This window comes from Phalangium opilio, unplaced genomic scaffold (genome assembly GCF_054372755.1).
Source record: "Phalangium opilio isolate 3A_F unplaced genomic scaffold, DU_Popi_V2 ptg000013l_1, whole genome shotgun sequence".
Classification (NCBI taxonomy): domain Eukaryota; kingdom Metazoa; phylum Arthropoda; class Arachnida; order Opiliones; family Phalangiidae; genus Phalangium; species Phalangium opilio.
In genome coordinates, this window is record NW_028324148.1 from 2385351 (window position 1) to 2400639 (window position 15289).

At 43.9% G+C, this 15289-nt stretch overlaps 46 non-coding genes across 46 annotated transcripts; all 46 read right to left on the reverse strand.

Moving 5' to 3' along the window:
• Position 1: 1 nt before the first annotated feature.
• On the reverse strand, positions 2-74 carry TRNAV-AAC (transfer RNA valine (anticodon AAC)). The gene has a single exon. It is a non-coding gene; the product is annotated as a tRNA-Val (tRNA).
• A 65-nt stretch (positions 75-139) lies between these two features.
• TRNAV-CAC (transfer RNA valine (anticodon CAC)) lies at positions 140-212 on the reverse strand. Its single transcript has one exon. It is a non-coding gene; the product is annotated as a tRNA-Val (tRNA).
• A 63-nt stretch (positions 213-275) lies between these two features.
• On the reverse strand, positions 276-348 carry TRNAV-AAC (transfer RNA valine (anticodon AAC)). The gene has a single exon. It is a non-coding gene; the product is annotated as a tRNA-Val (tRNA).
• Positions 349-1099: 751 nt separating this feature from the next.
• On the reverse strand, positions 1100-1172 carry TRNAG-UCC (transfer RNA glycine (anticodon UCC)). Its single transcript has one exon. It is a non-coding gene; the product is annotated as a tRNA-Gly (tRNA).
• Positions 1173-1649: 477 nt separating this feature from the next.
• On the reverse strand, positions 1650-1722 carry TRNAV-AAC (transfer RNA valine (anticodon AAC)). The gene has a single exon. It is a non-coding gene; the product is annotated as a tRNA-Val (tRNA).
• A 201-nt stretch (positions 1723-1923) lies between these two features.
• TRNAV-CAC (transfer RNA valine (anticodon CAC)) lies at positions 1924-1996 on the reverse strand. Its single transcript has one exon. It is a non-coding gene; the product is annotated as a tRNA-Val (tRNA).
• A 63-nt stretch (positions 1997-2059) lies between these two features.
• TRNAV-AAC (transfer RNA valine (anticodon AAC)) lies at positions 2060-2132 on the reverse strand. Its single transcript has one exon. It is a non-coding gene; the product is annotated as a tRNA-Val (tRNA).
• A 201-nt stretch (positions 2133-2333) lies between these two features.
• TRNAV-AAC (transfer RNA valine (anticodon AAC)) lies at positions 2334-2406 on the reverse strand. The gene has a single exon. It is a non-coding gene; the product is annotated as a tRNA-Val (tRNA).
• A 751-nt stretch (positions 2407-3157) lies between these two features.
• On the reverse strand, positions 3158-3230 carry TRNAV-UAC (transfer RNA valine (anticodon UAC)). The gene has a single exon. It is a non-coding gene; the product is annotated as a tRNA-Val (tRNA).
• A 751-nt stretch (positions 3231-3981) lies between these two features.
• Positions 3982-4054, reverse strand: TRNAV-CAC (transfer RNA valine (anticodon CAC)). Its single transcript has one exon. It is a non-coding gene; the product is annotated as a tRNA-Val (tRNA).
• Positions 4055-4117: 63 nt separating this feature from the next.
• On the reverse strand, positions 4118-4190 carry TRNAV-AAC (transfer RNA valine (anticodon AAC)). Its single transcript has one exon. It is a non-coding gene; the product is annotated as a tRNA-Val (tRNA).
• Positions 4191-4255: 65 nt separating this feature from the next.
• Positions 4256-4328, reverse strand: TRNAV-CAC (transfer RNA valine (anticodon CAC)). Its single transcript has one exon. It is a non-coding gene; the product is annotated as a tRNA-Val (tRNA).
• Positions 4329-4941: 613 nt separating this feature from the next.
• On the reverse strand, positions 4942-5014 carry TRNAV-AAC (transfer RNA valine (anticodon AAC)). Its single transcript has one exon. It is a non-coding gene; the product is annotated as a tRNA-Val (tRNA).
• Positions 5015-5215: 201 nt separating this feature from the next.
• Positions 5216-5288, reverse strand: TRNAV-CAC (transfer RNA valine (anticodon CAC)). Its single transcript has one exon. It is a non-coding gene; the product is annotated as a tRNA-Val (tRNA).
• Positions 5289-5351: 63 nt separating this feature from the next.
• Positions 5352-5424, reverse strand: TRNAV-AAC (transfer RNA valine (anticodon AAC)). The gene has a single exon. It is a non-coding gene; the product is annotated as a tRNA-Val (tRNA).
• A 612-nt stretch (positions 5425-6036) lies between these two features.
• TRNAV-AAC (transfer RNA valine (anticodon AAC)) lies at positions 6037-6109 on the reverse strand. Its single transcript has one exon. It is a non-coding gene; the product is annotated as a tRNA-Val (tRNA).
• A 339-nt stretch (positions 6110-6448) lies between these two features.
• Positions 6449-6521, reverse strand: TRNAV-UAC (transfer RNA valine (anticodon UAC)). The gene has a single exon. It is a non-coding gene; the product is annotated as a tRNA-Val (tRNA).
• A 200-nt stretch (positions 6522-6721) lies between these two features.
• On the reverse strand, positions 6722-6794 carry TRNAV-AAC (transfer RNA valine (anticodon AAC)). Its single transcript has one exon. It is a non-coding gene; the product is annotated as a tRNA-Val (tRNA).
• A 476-nt stretch (positions 6795-7270) lies between these two features.
• TRNAV-UAC (transfer RNA valine (anticodon UAC)) lies at positions 7271-7343 on the reverse strand. Its single transcript has one exon. It is a non-coding gene; the product is annotated as a tRNA-Val (tRNA).
• A 613-nt stretch (positions 7344-7956) lies between these two features.
• On the reverse strand, positions 7957-8029 carry TRNAV-AAC (transfer RNA valine (anticodon AAC)). Its single transcript has one exon. It is a non-coding gene; the product is annotated as a tRNA-Val (tRNA).
• A 64-nt stretch (positions 8030-8093) lies between these two features.
• On the reverse strand, positions 8094-8166 carry TRNAV-AAC (transfer RNA valine (anticodon AAC)). Its single transcript has one exon. It is a non-coding gene; the product is annotated as a tRNA-Val (tRNA).
• A 612-nt stretch (positions 8167-8778) lies between these two features.
• Positions 8779-8851, reverse strand: TRNAV-AAC (transfer RNA valine (anticodon AAC)). Its single transcript has one exon. It is a non-coding gene; the product is annotated as a tRNA-Val (tRNA).
• Positions 8852-9191: 340 nt separating this feature from the next.
• TRNAV-UAC (transfer RNA valine (anticodon UAC)) lies at positions 9192-9264 on the reverse strand. The gene has a single exon. It is a non-coding gene; the product is annotated as a tRNA-Val (tRNA).
• Positions 9265-9327: 63 nt separating this feature from the next.
• Positions 9328-9400, reverse strand: TRNAV-AAC (transfer RNA valine (anticodon AAC)). Its single transcript has one exon. It is a non-coding gene; the product is annotated as a tRNA-Val (tRNA).
• A 340-nt stretch (positions 9401-9740) lies between these two features.
• On the reverse strand, positions 9741-9813 carry TRNAV-UAC (transfer RNA valine (anticodon UAC)). The gene has a single exon. It is a non-coding gene; the product is annotated as a tRNA-Val (tRNA).
• A 63-nt stretch (positions 9814-9876) lies between these two features.
• On the reverse strand, positions 9877-9949 carry TRNAV-AAC (transfer RNA valine (anticodon AAC)). The gene has a single exon. It is a non-coding gene; the product is annotated as a tRNA-Val (tRNA).
• Positions 9950-10288: 339 nt separating this feature from the next.
• Positions 10289-10361, reverse strand: TRNAV-UAC (transfer RNA valine (anticodon UAC)). The gene has a single exon. It is a non-coding gene; the product is annotated as a tRNA-Val (tRNA).
• Positions 10362-10424: 63 nt separating this feature from the next.
• TRNAV-UAC (transfer RNA valine (anticodon UAC)) lies at positions 10425-10497 on the reverse strand. Its single transcript has one exon. It is a non-coding gene; the product is annotated as a tRNA-Val (tRNA).
• Positions 10498-10974: 477 nt separating this feature from the next.
• On the reverse strand, positions 10975-11047 carry TRNAA-CGC (transfer RNA alanine (anticodon CGC)). Its single transcript has one exon. It is a non-coding gene; the product is annotated as a tRNA-Ala (tRNA).
• A 63-nt stretch (positions 11048-11110) lies between these two features.
• TRNAV-AAC (transfer RNA valine (anticodon AAC)) lies at positions 11111-11183 on the reverse strand. Its single transcript has one exon. It is a non-coding gene; the product is annotated as a tRNA-Val (tRNA).
• Positions 11184-11247: 64 nt separating this feature from the next.
• On the reverse strand, positions 11248-11320 carry TRNAV-CAC (transfer RNA valine (anticodon CAC)). Its single transcript has one exon. It is a non-coding gene; the product is annotated as a tRNA-Val (tRNA).
• A 63-nt stretch (positions 11321-11383) lies between these two features.
• TRNAV-CAC (transfer RNA valine (anticodon CAC)) lies at positions 11384-11456 on the reverse strand. Its single transcript has one exon. It is a non-coding gene; the product is annotated as a tRNA-Val (tRNA).
• A 748-nt stretch (positions 11457-12204) lies between these two features.
• Positions 12205-12277, reverse strand: TRNAV-CAC (transfer RNA valine (anticodon CAC)). The gene has a single exon. It is a non-coding gene; the product is annotated as a tRNA-Val (tRNA).
• Positions 12278-12340: 63 nt separating this feature from the next.
• Positions 12341-12413, reverse strand: TRNAV-UAC (transfer RNA valine (anticodon UAC)). Its single transcript has one exon. It is a non-coding gene; the product is annotated as a tRNA-Val (tRNA).
• Positions 12414-12478: 65 nt separating this feature from the next.
• TRNAA-UGC (transfer RNA alanine (anticodon UGC)) lies at positions 12479-12551 on the reverse strand. The gene has a single exon. It is a non-coding gene; the product is annotated as a tRNA-Ala (tRNA).
• A 201-nt stretch (positions 12552-12752) lies between these two features.
• On the reverse strand, positions 12753-12825 carry TRNAV-UAC (transfer RNA valine (anticodon UAC)). The gene has a single exon. It is a non-coding gene; the product is annotated as a tRNA-Val (tRNA).
• Positions 12826-13027: 202 nt separating this feature from the next.
• On the reverse strand, positions 13028-13100 carry TRNAV-AAC (transfer RNA valine (anticodon AAC)). The gene has a single exon. It is a non-coding gene; the product is annotated as a tRNA-Val (tRNA).
• Positions 13101-13163: 63 nt separating this feature from the next.
• TRNAV-CAC (transfer RNA valine (anticodon CAC)) lies at positions 13164-13236 on the reverse strand. Its single transcript has one exon. It is a non-coding gene; the product is annotated as a tRNA-Val (tRNA).
• A 201-nt stretch (positions 13237-13437) lies between these two features.
• Positions 13438-13510, reverse strand: TRNAA-CGC (transfer RNA alanine (anticodon CGC)). The gene has a single exon. It is a non-coding gene; the product is annotated as a tRNA-Ala (tRNA).
• Positions 13511-13573: 63 nt separating this feature from the next.
• Positions 13574-13646, reverse strand: TRNAV-AAC (transfer RNA valine (anticodon AAC)). Its single transcript has one exon. It is a non-coding gene; the product is annotated as a tRNA-Val (tRNA).
• Positions 13647-13709: 63 nt separating this feature from the next.
• On the reverse strand, positions 13710-13782 carry TRNAV-CAC (transfer RNA valine (anticodon CAC)). The gene has a single exon. It is a non-coding gene; the product is annotated as a tRNA-Val (tRNA).
• Positions 13783-13845: 63 nt separating this feature from the next.
• Positions 13846-13918, reverse strand: TRNAV-CAC (transfer RNA valine (anticodon CAC)). Its single transcript has one exon. It is a non-coding gene; the product is annotated as a tRNA-Val (tRNA).
• Positions 13919-14118: 200 nt separating this feature from the next.
• Positions 14119-14191, reverse strand: TRNAV-AAC (transfer RNA valine (anticodon AAC)). The gene has a single exon. It is a non-coding gene; the product is annotated as a tRNA-Val (tRNA).
• Positions 14192-14254: 63 nt separating this feature from the next.
• On the reverse strand, positions 14255-14327 carry TRNAV-AAC (transfer RNA valine (anticodon AAC)). Its single transcript has one exon. It is a non-coding gene; the product is annotated as a tRNA-Val (tRNA).
• Positions 14328-14666: 339 nt separating this feature from the next.
• On the reverse strand, positions 14667-14739 carry TRNAV-UAC (transfer RNA valine (anticodon UAC)). The gene has a single exon. It is a non-coding gene; the product is annotated as a tRNA-Val (tRNA).
• Positions 14740-15214: 475 nt separating this feature from the next.
• On the reverse strand, positions 15215-15287 carry TRNAV-UAC (transfer RNA valine (anticodon UAC)). The gene has a single exon. It is a non-coding gene; the product is annotated as a tRNA-Val (tRNA).
• Between the last annotated feature and the right edge of the window lie 2 nt (positions 15288-15289).

Genomic DNA, 15289 nt, shown 5'->3' on the forward strand with positions numbered 1-15289 from the left:
ATGTATCTACCAGGAATCGAAACTGGGACCTTCCGCGTGTTAAGCGGACGTGATAACCACTACACCATAGATACGTAGAAATACTGAGTTTTCCGAGAGATCTAGCTTATTTTTATGCCCAATCACGATGGACAAAACATGTATCTACCAGGGCTCGAACCTGGGACCTACTGCGTGTGAAGCGGACGTGATAACCACTACACCATAGATACGTAGTTATGTTGAAATTTCCAAGAGACCTAGCTTTTTTATGCCCAATCACGATGGACAAAACATGTATCTACCAGGGCTCGAACCTGGGAGATTCCGCGTGTTAGGCGGACGTGATAACCACTACACCATAGATACGTAGTAATACTGAGTTTTCCGAGAGATCTAGCTTATATTTATGCCCAATCACGATGGACAAAACATATATCTACCAGGGCTCGAACCTGGGACATTCCGCGTTTAAAGCGGACTTGATAACCACTACACTATATATACGTAGTAGAACTGAGTTTTCCAAGAGATCTATTTTATTTTTATGCCTAATCACGATAGTCAAAACATGTATCTTATGGGCCTCGAACCTGGGACCTTCCGCTTGTTAGCCAGACGTGATAACCACTATCGCATAGATACGAACTGATACTGAGTTTTCCAAGAGACCTAGCTTTTTTATGTCCTATCACGATGGTCAAAATATGTATCTAGCAGGCCTCGAACCTGGGACCTTCCGCGTGTAAAGCGGACGTGATAACCACTACACCATAGATACGTAGTAATACTGAGTTTTCCGAGAGATCCTGCTTATATTTATGCCCAATCACGATGGACAAAACATGTATCTACCAGGGCTCGAACCTGGGACATTCGGCGTGTAAAGCGGACGTGATAACCACTACACTATATATACGTAGTAGAACAGAGTTTTCCAACAGACCTATTTTATTTTTATGCCTAATCACGATGGTCAAAACAAGTATCTTATGGGCCTCGAACCTGGGACCTTCCGCGTGTTAGCCAGACGTGATAACCACTATCGCATAGATACGAAGTGATACTGAGTTTTCCAAGAGACCTAGCTTTTTTATGTCCTATCACGATGGTCAAAATATGTATCTAGCAGGGCTCGAACCTGGGACCTTCCGCGTGGAAAGCGGACGTGATAACCACTACACCATAGATACGTAGTAATACTGAGTTTTCCGAGAGATCTAGCTTATATTTATGCCCAATCACGATGGACAAAACATATATCTACCAGGGCTCGAACCTGGGACATTCCGCGTTTAAAGCGGACTTGATAACCACTACACTATATATACGTAGTAGAACTGAGTTTTCCAAGAGATCTATTTTATTTTTATGCCTAATCACGATAGTCAAAACATGTATCTTATGGGCTTCGAACCTGGGACCTTCCGCGTGTTAGCCAGACGTGATAACCACTATCGCATAGATACGAAGTGATACTGAGTTTTCCAAGAGACCTAGCTTTTTTATGTCCTATCACGATGGTCAAAATATGTATCTAGCAGGCCTCGAACCTGGGACCTTCCGCGTGTAAAGCGGATGTGATAACCACTACACCATAGATACGTAGTAATACTGAGTTTTCCGAGAGATCTAGCTTATATTTATGCCCAATCACGATGGACAAAATATGTATCTACCAGGGCTCGAACCTGGGACCTTCCGCGTGTTAGGCGGACTTGATAACCACTACACCATAGATACCTAGAAATACTGAGTTTTCCGAGAGATCTAGCTTATTTTTATGCCCAATCACGATGGACAAAACATGTATCTACCAGGACTCGAAACTGGGACCTTCCGCGTGTTAGGCCGACGTGAGAACCACTACACCATAGATACGTAGTGATACCGAGTTTTCCAAGAGACCTAGCTTTTTTATGCCCAATCACGATGGACAAAATATGTATCTACCAGAGCTCGAACCTGGGACCTTCCGCGTGTGAAGCGGACGTGATAACCACTACACCATAGATACGTAGTTATGTTGAAATTTCCAAGAGACCTAGCTTTTTTATGCCCAATCATGATGGACAAAACATGTATCTACCAGGAATCGAAACTGGGACCTTCCGCGTGTTAAGCGGACGTGATAACCACTACACCATAGATACGTAGAAATACTGAGTTTTCCGAGAGATCTAGCTTATTTTTATGCCCAATCACGATGGACAAAACATGTATCTACCAGGGCTCGAACCTGGGACCTACTGCGTGTGAAGCGGACGAGATAACCACTACACCATAGATACGTAGTTATGTTGAAATTTCCAAGAGACCTAGCTTTTATATGCCCAATCACGATGGACAAAACATGTATCTACCAGGGCTCGAACCTGGGAGATTCCGCGTGTTAGGCGGACGTGATAACCACTACACCATAGATACGTAGTAATACTGAGTTTTCCGAGAGATCTAGCTTATATTTATGCCCAATCACGATGGACAAAACATATATCTACCAGGGCTCGAACCTGGGACATTCCGCGTTTAAAGCGGACTTGATAACCACTACACTATATATACGTAGTAGAACTGAGTTTTCCAAGAGATCTATTTTATTTTTATGCCTAATCACGATAGTCAAAACATGTATCTTATGGGCCTCGAACCTGGGACCTTCCGCTTGTTAGCCAGACGTGATAACCACTATCGCATAGATACGAACTGATACTGAGTTTTCCAAGAGACCTAGCTTTTTTATGTCCTATCACGATGGTCAAAATATGTATCTAGCAGGCCTCGAACCTGGGACCTTCCGCGTGTAAAGCGGACGTGATAACCACTACACCATAGATACGTAGTAATACTGAGTTTTCCGAGAGATCCTGCTTATATTTATGCCCAATCACGATGGACAAAACATGTATCTACCAGGGCTCGAACCTGGGACATTCGGCGTGTAAAGCGGACGTGATAACCACTACACTATATATACGTAGTAGAACAGAGTTTTTCAAGAGACCTATTTTATTTTTATGCCTAATCACGATGGTCAAAACAAGTATCTTATGGGCCTCGAACCTGGGACCTTCCGCGTGTTAGCCAGACGTGATAACCACTATCGCATAGATACGAAGTGATACTGAGTTTTCCAAGAGACCTAGCTTTTTTATGTCCTATCACGATGGTCAAAATATGTATCTAGCAGGGCTCGAACCTGGGACCTTCCGCGTGTAAAGCGGACGTGATAACCACTACACCATAGATACGTAGTAATACTGAGTTTTCCGAGAGATCTAGCTTATATTTATGCCCAATCACGATGGACAAAACATATATCTACCAGGGCTCGAACCTGGGACATTCCGCGTTTAAAGCGGACTTGATAACCACTACACTATATATACGTAGTAGAACTGAGTTTTCCAAGAGATCTATTTTATTTTTATGCCTAATCACGATAGTCAAAACATGTATCTTATGGGCTTCGAACCTGGGACCTTCCGCGTGTTAGCCAGACGTGATAACCACTATCGCATAGATACGAAGTGATACTGAGTTTTCCAAGAGACCTAGCTTTTTTATGTCCTATCACGATGGTCAAAATATGTATCTAGCAGGCCTCGAACCTGGGACCTTCCGCGTGTAAAGCGGATGTGATAACCACTACACCATAGATACGTAGTAATACTGAGTTTTCCGAGAGATCTAGCTTATATTTATGCCCAATCACGATGGACAAAATATGTATCTACCAGGGCTCGAACCTGGGACCTTCCGCGTGTTAGGCGGACTTGATAACCACTACACCATAGCTACCTAGAAATACTGAGTTTTCCGAGAGATCTAGCTTATTTTTATGCCCAATCACGATGGACAAAACATGTATCTACCAGGACTCGAAACTGGGACCTTCCGCGTGTTAGGCCGACGTGAGAACCACTACACCATAGATACGTAGTGATACCGAGTTTTCCAAGAGACCTAGCTTTTATATGCCCAATCACGATGGACAAAATATGTATCTACCAGAGCTCGAACCTGGGACCTTCCGCGTGTGAAGCGGACGTGATAACCACTACACCATAGATACGTAGTTATGTTGAAATTTCCAAGAGACCTAGCTTTTTTATGCCCAATCATGATGGACAAAACATGTATCTACCAGGAATCGAAACTGGGACCTTCCGCGTGTTAAGCGGACGTGATAACCACTACACCATAGATACGTAGAAATACTGAGTTTTCCGAGAGATCTAGCTTATTTTTATGCCCAATCACGATGGACAAAACATGTATCTACCAGGGCTCGAACCTGGGACCTACTGCGTGTGAAGCGGACGTGATAACCACTACACCATAGACACGTAGTTATGTTGAAATTTCCAAGAGACCTAGCTTTTTTATGCCCAATCACGATGGACAAAACATGTATCTACCAGGGCTCGAACCTGGGAGATTCCGCGTGTTAGGCGGACGTGATAACCACTACACCATAGATTCGTAGTAATACTGAGTTTTCCGAGAGATCTAGCTTATATTTATGCCCAATCACGATGGACAAAACATATATCTACCAGGGCTCGAACCTGGGACATTCCGCGTTTAAAGCGGACTTGATAACCACTACACTATATATACGTAGTAGAACTGAGTTTTCCAAGAGATCTATTTTATTTTTATGCCTAATCACGATAGTCAAAACATGTATCTTATGGGCTTCGAACCTGGGACCATCCGCGTGTTAGCCAGACGTGATAACCACTATCGCATAGATACGAAGTGATACTGAGTTTTCCAAGAGACCTAGCTTTTTTATGTCCTATCACGATGGTCAAAATATGTATCTAGCAGCCCTCGAACCTGGGACCTTCCGCGTGTAAAGCGGATGTGATAACCACTACACCATAGATACGTAGTAATACTGAGTTTTCCGAGAGATCTAGCTTATATTTATGCCCAATCACGATGGACAAAATATGTATCTACCAGGGCTCGAACCTGGGACCTTCCGCGTGTTAGGCGGACTTGATAACCACTACACCATAGATACCTAGAAATACTGAGTTTTCCGAGAGATCTAGCTTATTTTTATGCCCAATAACGATGGACAAAACATGTATCTACCAGGACTCGAAACTGGGACCTTCCGCGTGTTAGGCCGACGTGATAACCACTACACCATAGATACGTAGTGATACCGAGTTTTCCAAGAGACCTAGCTTTTTTATGCCCAATCACGATGGACAAAATATGTATCTACCAGAGCTCGAACCTGGGACCTTCCGCGTGTGAAGCGTACGTGATAACCACTACACCATAGATACGTAGTTATGTTGAAATTTCCAAGAGACCTAGCTTTTTTATGCCCAATCATGATGGACAAAACATGTATCTACCAGGAATCGAAACTGGGACCTTCCGCGTGTTAAGCGGACGTGATAACCACTACACCATAGATACGTAGAAATACTGAGTTTTCCGAGAGATCTAGCTTATTTTTATGCCCAATCACGATGGACAAAACATGTACCTACCACGGCTCGAACCTGGGACCTACTGCGTGTGAAGCGGACGTGATAACCACTACACCATAGATACGTAGTTATGTTGAAATTTCCAAGAGACCTAGCTTTTTTATGCCCAATCACGATGGACAAAACATGTATCTACCAGGGCTCGAACCTGGGACATTCCGCGTGTAAAGCGGACCTGATAACCACTACACTATATATACGTAGTAGAACTGAGTTTTCCAAGAGACCTATTTTATTTTTATGCCTAATCACGATGGTCAAAACATGTATCTTATGGGCCTCGAACCTGGGACCTTCCGCGTGTTAGCCAGACGTGATAACCACTATCGCATAGATACGAAGTGATACTGAGTTTTCCAAGAGACCTAGCTTTTTTTATGCCCAATCACGATGGAAAAAATATGTATCTACCACGGCTCGAACCTGGGACCTTCCGCGTGTAAAGCGGACGTGATAACCACTACACCATAGATACGTAGTTATGTTGAAATTTCCAAGAGACCTAGCTTTTTTATGCCCAACCACGATGGACAAAATATGTATCTACCAGGGCTCGAACCTGGGAGATTCCGCGTGTTAGGCGGACGTGATAACCACTACACCATAGATACGTAGTAATACTGAGTTTTCCGAGAGATCTAGCTTATATTTATGCCCAATCACGATGGACAAATAGTGTATCTACCAGGGCTCGAACCTGGGACATTCCGCGTGTAAAGCGGACCTGATAACCACTACACTATATATACGTAGTAGAACTGAGTTTTCCAAGAGACCTATTTTATTTTTATGCCTAATCACGATGGTCAAAACATGTATCTTATGGGCCTCGAACCTGGGACCTTCCGCGTGTTAGCCAGACGTGATAACCACTATCGCATAGATACGAAGTGATACTGAGTTTTCCAAGAGACCTTGCTTTTTTATGTCCTATCACGATGGTCAAAATATGTATCTAGCAGGGCTCGAACCTGGGACCTTCCGCGTGTAAAGCGGACGTGATAACCACTACACCATAGATACGTAGTAATGTTTAAATTTCCAAGAGACCTAGCTTTTTTATGCCCAATCACGAAGGACAAAATATGTATCTTCCAGGGCTCGAACCTGGGACCATCCGCGTGTTAGGCGGGCGTGATAACCACTACACCATAGATACGTAGTGATACTGAGTTTTCCAAGAGACCTAGCTTTTTTTATGCCCAATCACGATGGACAAAATATGTATCTACCAGGGCTCGAACCTGGCACCTTCCGCGTGTTAGGCGGACGTGATAACCACTACACCATAGATACGTAGTGATACTGAGTTTTCCAAGAGACCTAGCTTTTTTATGCCCAATCACGATGGACAAAATATGTATCTACCAGGGCTCGAACCTGGGAGATTCCGCGTGTTAGGCGGACGTGATAACCACTACACCACAGATACGTAGTAGTACTGAGTTTTCTGAGAGATCTAGCTTATATTTATGCCCAATCACGATGGACAAAATATGTATCTACCAGGGCACGAACCTGGGACATTCCGCGTGTAAAGCAGACGTGATAACCACTACACTATATATACGTAGTAGAACTGAGTTTTCCAAGAGACCTATTTTATTTTTATGCCTAATCACGATGGTCAAAACATGTATCTTATGGGCCTCGAACCTGGGACCTTCCGCTAGTTAGCAAGACGTGATAACCACTATCGCATAGATGCGAAGTGATACTGAGTTTTCCAAGAGACCTAGCTTTTTTTATGCCCAATCACGATGGACAAAATATGTATATACCAGGGCTCGAACCTGGGACCTTCCGCGTGTAAAGCGGACGTGATAACCACTACACCATAGATACGTAGTTATGTTGAAATTTCCAAGAGACCTAGCTTTTTTATGCCCAATCACGATGGACAAAATATATATCTACCAGGGCTCGAACCTGGGAGATTCCGCGTGTTAGGCGGACGTGATAACCACTACACCATAGATACGTAGTAATACTGAGTTTTCCGAGAGATCTAGCTTATATTTATGCCCAATCACGATGGACAAAACATGTATCTACCAGGGCTCGAACCTGGGACATTCCGCGTGTAAAGCGGACCTGATAACCACTACACTATATATACGTAGTAGAACTGAGTTTTCCAAGAGACCTATTTTATTTTTATGCCTAATCACGATGGTCAAAACATGTATCTTATGGGCCTCGAACCTGCGACCTTCCGCGTGTTAGCAAGACGTGATAACCACTATCGCATAGATACGAAGTGATACTGAGTTTTCCAAGAGACCTAGCTTTTTTTATGCCCAATCACGATGGACAAAATATGTATATACCAGGGCTCGAACCTGGGACCATCCGCGTGTTAGGCGGGCGTGATAACCACTACACCATAGATACGTAGTGATACTGAGTTTTCCAAGAGACCTAGCTTTTTTTATGCCCAATCACGATGGACAAAATATGTATCTACCAGGGCTCGAACCTGGCACCTTCCGCGTGTTAGGCGGACGTGATAACCACTACACCATAGATACGTAGTGATACTGAGTTTTCCAAGAGACCTAGCTTTTTTTATGCCCAATCACGATGGACAAAATATGTATCTACCAGGGCTCGAACCTGGCACCTTCCGCGTGTTAGGCGGACGTGATAACCACTACACCATAGATACGTAGTGATACTGAGTTTTCCAAGAGACCTAGCTTTTTTATGCCCAATCACGATGGACAAAATATGTATCTACCAGGGCTCGAACCTGGGAGATTCCGCGTGTTAGGCGGATGTGATAACCACTACACCACAGATACGTAGTAGTACTGAGTTTTCTGAGAGATCTAGCTTATATTTATGCCCAATCACGATGGACAAAATATGTATCTACCAGGGCACGAACCTGGGACATTCCGCGTGTAAAGCAGACGTGATAACCACTACACTATATATACGTAGTAGAACTGAGTTTTCCAAGAGACCTATTTTATTTTTATGCCTAATCACGATGGTCAAAACATGTATCTTATGGGCCTCGAACCTGGGACCTTCCGCGTGTTAGCAAGACGTGATAACCACTATCGCATAGATACGAAGTGATACTGAGTTTTCCAAGAGACCTAGCTTTTTTTATGCCCAATCACGATGGACAAAATATGTATATACCAGGGCTCGAACCTGGGACCTTCCGCGTGTAAAGCGGACGTCATAACCACTACACCATAGATACGTAGTTATGTTGAAATTTCCAAGAGACCTAGCTTTTTTATGCCCAATCACGATGGACAAAATATGTATCTACCAGGGCTCGAACCTGGGAGATTCCGCGTGTTAGGCGGACGTGATAACCACTACACCATAGATACGTAGTAATACTGAGTTTTCCGAGAGATCTAGCTTATATTTATGCCCAATCACGATGGACAAAACATGTATCTACCAGGGCTCGAACCTGGGACATTCCGCGTGTAAAGCGGACCTAATAACCACTACACTATATATACGTAGTAGAACTGAGTTTTCCAAGAGACCTATTTTATTTTTATGCCTAATCACGATGGTCAAAACATGTATCTTATGGGCCTCGAAGCTGGGACCTTCCGCGTGTTAGCCAGACGTGATAACCACTATCGCATAGATACGAAGTGATACTGAGTTTTCCAAGAGACCTAGCTTTTTTTATGCCCAATCACGATGGAAAAAATATGTATCTACCAGGGCTCGAACCTGGGACCTTCCGCGTGTAAAGCGGACGTGATAACCACTACACCATAGATACGTAGTTATGTTGAAATTTCCAAGAGACCTAGCTTTTTTATGCCCAATCACGATGGACAAAATATGTATCTACCAGGGCTCGAACCTGGGAGATTCCGCGTGTTAGGCGGACGTGATAACCACTACACCATAGATACGTAGTAATACTGAGTTTTCCGAGAGATCTAGCTTATATTTATGCCCAATCACGATGGACAAAACATGTATCAACCAGGGCTCGAACCTGGGACATTCCGCGTGTAAAGCGGACCTGATAACCACTACACTATATATACGTAGTAGAACTGAGTTTTCCAAGAGACCTATTTTATTTTTATGCCTAATCACGATGGTCAAAACATGTATCTTATGGGCCTCGAACCTGGGACCTTCCGCGTGTTAGCCAGACGTGATAACCACTATCGCATAGATACGAAGTGATACTGAGTTTTCCAAGAGACCTAGCTTTTTTTATGCCCAATCACGATGGAAAAAATATGTATCTACCAGGGCTCGAACCTGGGACCTTCCGCGTGTAAAGCGGACGTGATAACCACTACACCATAGATACGTAGTTATGTTGAAATTTCCAAGAGACCTAGCTTTTTTATGCCCAATCACGATGGACAAAATATGTATCTACCAGGGCTCGAACCTGGGAGATTCCGCGTGTTAGGCGGACGTGATAACCACTACACCATAGATACGTAGTAATACTGAGTTTTCCGAGAGATCTAGCTTATATTTATGCCCAATCACGATGGACAAATAGTGTATCTACCAGGGCTCGAACCTGGGACATTCCGCGTGTAAAGCGGACCTGATAACCACTACACTATATATACGTAGTAGAACTGAGTTTTCCAAGAGACCTATTTTATTTTTATGCCTAATCACGATGGTCAAAACATGTATCTTATGGGCCTCGAACCTGGGACCTTCCGCGTGTTAGCCAGACGTGATAACCACTATCGCATAGATACGAAGTGATACTGAGTTTTCCAAGAGACCTTGCTTTTTTATGTCCTATCACGATGGTCAAAATATGTATCTAGCAGGGCTCGAACCTGGGACCTTCCGCGTGTAAAGCGGACGTGATAACCACTACACCATAGATACGAAGTGATACTGAGTTTTCCAAGAGACCTTGCTTTTTTATGTCCTATCACGATGGTCAAAATATGTATCTAGCAGGGCTCGAACCTGGGACCTTCCGCGTGTAAAGCGGACGTGATAACCACTACACCATAGATACGTAGTAATACTGAGTTTTCCGAGAGATCTAGCTTATATTTATGCCCAATCACGATGGACCAAATATGTATCTACCAGGGCTCGAACCTGGGACCTTCCGCGTGTTAGACGGACTTGATAACCACTACACCATAGCTACGTAGAAATACTGAGTTTTCCGAGAGATCTAGCTTATTTTTATGCCCAATCACGATGGACAAAACATGTATCTACCAGGGCTCAAACCTGGGACCTTCCGTGTGTAAAGCGGACGTGATAACCACTACACCATAGATACGTAGTTATGTTGAAATTTCCAAGAGACCTAGCTTTTTTATGCCCAATTACGTTGGACAAAACATGTATCTACCAGGACTCGAAACTGGGACCTTCCGCGTGTTAGGCGGACGTGATAACCACTACACCATATATACGTAGAAATACTGAGTTTTCCGAGAGATCTAGCTTATTTTTATGCCCAATCACGATGGACAAAACATGTATCTACCAGGGCTCGAACCTGGGACCTACCGCGTGCGAAGCGGACGTGATAACCACTACACCATAGATACGTAGTTATGTTGAAATTTCCAAGAGACCTAGCTTTTTTATGCCCAATCACGATGGACAAAATATGTATCTACCAGGGCTCGAACCTGGGACCTTCCGCGTGTTAGGCGGACGTGATAACCACTACACCATAAATACGTAGTGATACTGAGTTTTCCAAGAGACCTAGCTTTTTTTATGCCCAATCACGATGGACAAAATATGTATCTACCAGGGCTCGAACCTGGGACCTTCCGCGTGTGAAGCGGACGTGATAACCACTACACCATAGATACGTAGTGATACTGAGTTTTCCAAGAGACCTAGCTTTTTTATGCCCAATCACGATGGACAAAATATGTACCTACCAGAGCTCGAACCTGGGACCTTCCGCGTGTGAAGCGGACGTGATAACCACTACACCATAGATACGTAGTAATGTTTAAATTTCCAAGAGACCTAGCTTTTTTATGCCCAATCACGAAGGACAAAATATGTATCTTCCAGGGCTCGAACCTGGGACCTTCCGCGTGTTAGGCGGGCGTGATAACCACTACACCATAGATACGTAGTGATACTGAGTTTTCCAAGAGACCTAGCTTTTTTTATGCCCAATCACGATGGACAAAATATGTATCTACCAGGGCTCGAACCTGGCACCTTCCGAGTGTTAGGCGGACGTGATAACCACTACACCATAGATACGTAGTGATACTGAGTTTTCCAAGAGACCTAGCTTTTTTATGCCCAATCACGATGGACAAAATATGTATCTACCAGGGCTCGAACCTGGGAGATTCCGCGTGTTTGGCGGACGTGATAACCACTACACCACAGATACGTAGTAGTACTGAGTTTTCTGAGAGATCTAGCTTATATTTATGCCCAATCACGATGGACAAAATATGTATCTACCAGGGCTCGAACCTGGGACATTCCGCGTGTAAAGCAGACGTGATAACCACTACACTATATATACGTAGTAGAACTGAGTTTTCCAAGAGACCTATTTTATTTTTATGCCTAATCACGATGGTCAAAACATGTATCTTATGGGCCTCGAACCTGGGACCTTCCGCGTGTTAGCCAGACGTGATAACCACTATCGCATAGATACGAAGTGATACTGAGTTTTCCAAGAGACCTAGCTTTTTTATGCCCAATCACGATGGACAAAATATGTATCTACCAGGGCTCGAACCTGGGACCTTCCGCGTGTGAAGCGGACGTGATAACCACTACACCATAGATACGTAGTTATACTGAGTTTTCCAAGAGACCTAGCTTTTTTATGTCCTATCACGATGGTCAAAGTATGTATCTAGCAGGGCTCGAACCTGGGACCTTCCGCGTGTAAAGCGGACGTGATAACCACTACACCATAGATACGTAGTAATACTGAGTTTTCCGAGAGATCTAGCTTATATTTATGCCCAATCACGATGGACAAAATATGTATCTACCAGGGCTCGAACCTGGGACATTCCGCGTGCAAAGCGGACCTGATAACCACTACACTATATATACGTAGTAGAACTGAGTTTTCCAAGAGACCTATTTTATTTTTATGCCTAATCACGATGGTCAAAACATGTATCTTATGGGCCTCGAACCTGGGACCTTCCGCGTGTTAGCCAGACGTGATAACCACTATCGCATAGATACGAAGTGATACTGAGTTTTCCAAGAGACCTTGCTTTTTTATGTCCTATCACGATGGTCAAAATATGTATCTAGCAGGGCTCGAACCTGGGACCTTCCGCGTGTAAAGCGGACGTGATAACCACTACACCATAGATACGTAGAAATACTGAGTTTTCCGAGAGATCTAGCTTATTTTTATGCCCAATCACGATGGACAAAACATGTATCTACCAGGGCTCAAACCTGGGACCTTCCGTGTGTAAAGCGGACGTGATAACCACTACACCATAGATACGTAGTTATGTTGAAATTTCCAAGAGACCTAGCTTTTTTTATGCCCAATCACGATGGACAAAATACGTATCTACCAGGGCTGGAACCTGGGACCTTCCGCGTGTTAGGCGGACGTGATAACCACTACACCATAGATACGTAGTGATACTGAGTTTTCCAAGAGACCTAGCTTTTTTATGCCCAATCACGATGGACAAAATATGTATCTACCAGAGCTCGAACCTGGGACCTTCCGCGTGTGAAGCGGACGTGATAACCACTACACCATAGATACGTAGTTATGTTGAAATTTCCAAGAGACCTAGCTTTTTTATGCCCAATTACGTTGGACAAAACATGTATCTACCAGGACTCGAAACTGGGACCTTCCGCGTGTTAGGCGGACGTGATAACCACTACACCATATATACGTAGAAATACTGAGTTTTCCGAGAGATCTAGCTTATTTTTATGCCCAATCACGATGGACAAAACATGTATCTACCAGGGCTCGAACCTGGGACCTACCGCGTGCGAAGCGGACGTGATAACCACTACACCATAGATACGTAGTTATGTTGAAATTTCCAAGAGACCTAGCTTTTTTATGCCCAATCACGATGGACAAAATATGTATCTACCAGGGCTCGAACCTGGGACCTTCCGCGTGTTAGGCGGACGTGATAACCACTACACCATAGATACGTAGTGATACTGAGTTTTCCAAGAGACCTAGCTTTTTTATGCCCAATCACGATCAACAAAATATGTATCTACCAGGGCTCGAACCTGGGACCTTCCGCGTGTGAAGCGGACGTGATAACCACTACACCATAGATACGTAGTGACACTGAGTTTTCCAAGAGACCTAGCTTTTTTATGCCCAATCACGATGGACAAAATATGTATCTACCAGAGCTCGAACATGGGACCTTCCGCGTGTGAAGCGGACGTGATAACCACTACACCATAGATACGTAGTAATGTTTAAATTTCCAAGAGACCTAGCTTTTTTATGCCCAATCACGAAGGACAAAATATGTATCTTCCAGGGCTCGAACCTGGGACCTTCCGCGTGTTAGGCGGGCGTGATAACCACTACACCATAGATACGTAGTGATACTGAGTTTTCCAAGAGACCTAGCTTTTTTTATGCCCAATCACGATGGACAAAATATGTATCTACCAGGGCTCGAACCTGGCACCTTCCGCGTGTTAGGCGGACGTGATAACCACTACACCATAGATACGTAGTGATACTGAGTTTTCCAAGACACCTAGCTTTTTTATGCCCAATCACGATGGACAAAATATGTATCTACCAGGGCTCGAACCTGGGAGATTCCGCGTGTTAGGCGGACGTGATAACCACTACACCATAGATACGTAGTAGTACTGAGTTTTCTGAGAGATCTAGCTTATATTTATGCCCAATCACGATGGACAAAACATGTATCTACCAGGGCTCGAACCTGGGACATTCCGCGTGTAAAGCAGACGTGATAACCACTACACTATATATACGTAGTAGAACTGAGTTTTCCAAGAGACCTATTTTATTTTTATGCCTAATCACGATGGTCAAAACATGTATCTTATGAGCCTCGAACCTGGGACCTTCCGCGTGTTAGCCAGACGTGATAACCACTATCGCATAGATACGAAGTGATACTGAGTTTTCCAAGAGACCTAGCTTTTTTATGCCCAATCACGATGGACAAAATATGTATCTACCAGGGCTCGAACCTGGGACCTTCCGCGTGTAAAGCGGACGTGATAACCACTACACCAAAGATACGTAGTTGTGTTGAAATTTCCAAGAGACCTAGCTTTTTTATGCCCAATCACGATGGACAAAATATGTATCTACCAGTGCTCGAACCTGGGAGATTCCGCGTGTTAGGCGGACGTGATAGCCACTACACCATAGATACGTAGTAATACTGAGTTTTCCGAGAGATCTAGCTTATATTTATGCCCAATCACGATGGACAAAACATGTATCTACCAGGGCTCGAACCTGGGACATTCCGCGTGTAAAGCGGACCTGATAACCACTACACTATATATACGTAGTAGAACTGAGTTTTCCAAGAGACCTATTTTATTTTTATGCCTAATCACGATGGTCAAAACATGTATCTTATGAGCCTCGAACCTGGGACCTTCCGCGTGTTAGCCAGACGTGATAACCACTATCGCATAGATACGAAGTGATACTGAGTTTTCCAAGAGACCTAGCTTTTTTATGCCCAATCACGATGGACAAAATATGTATCTACCAGGGCTCGAACCTGGGACCTTCCGCGTGTAAAGCGGACGTGATAACCACTACACCAAAGATACGT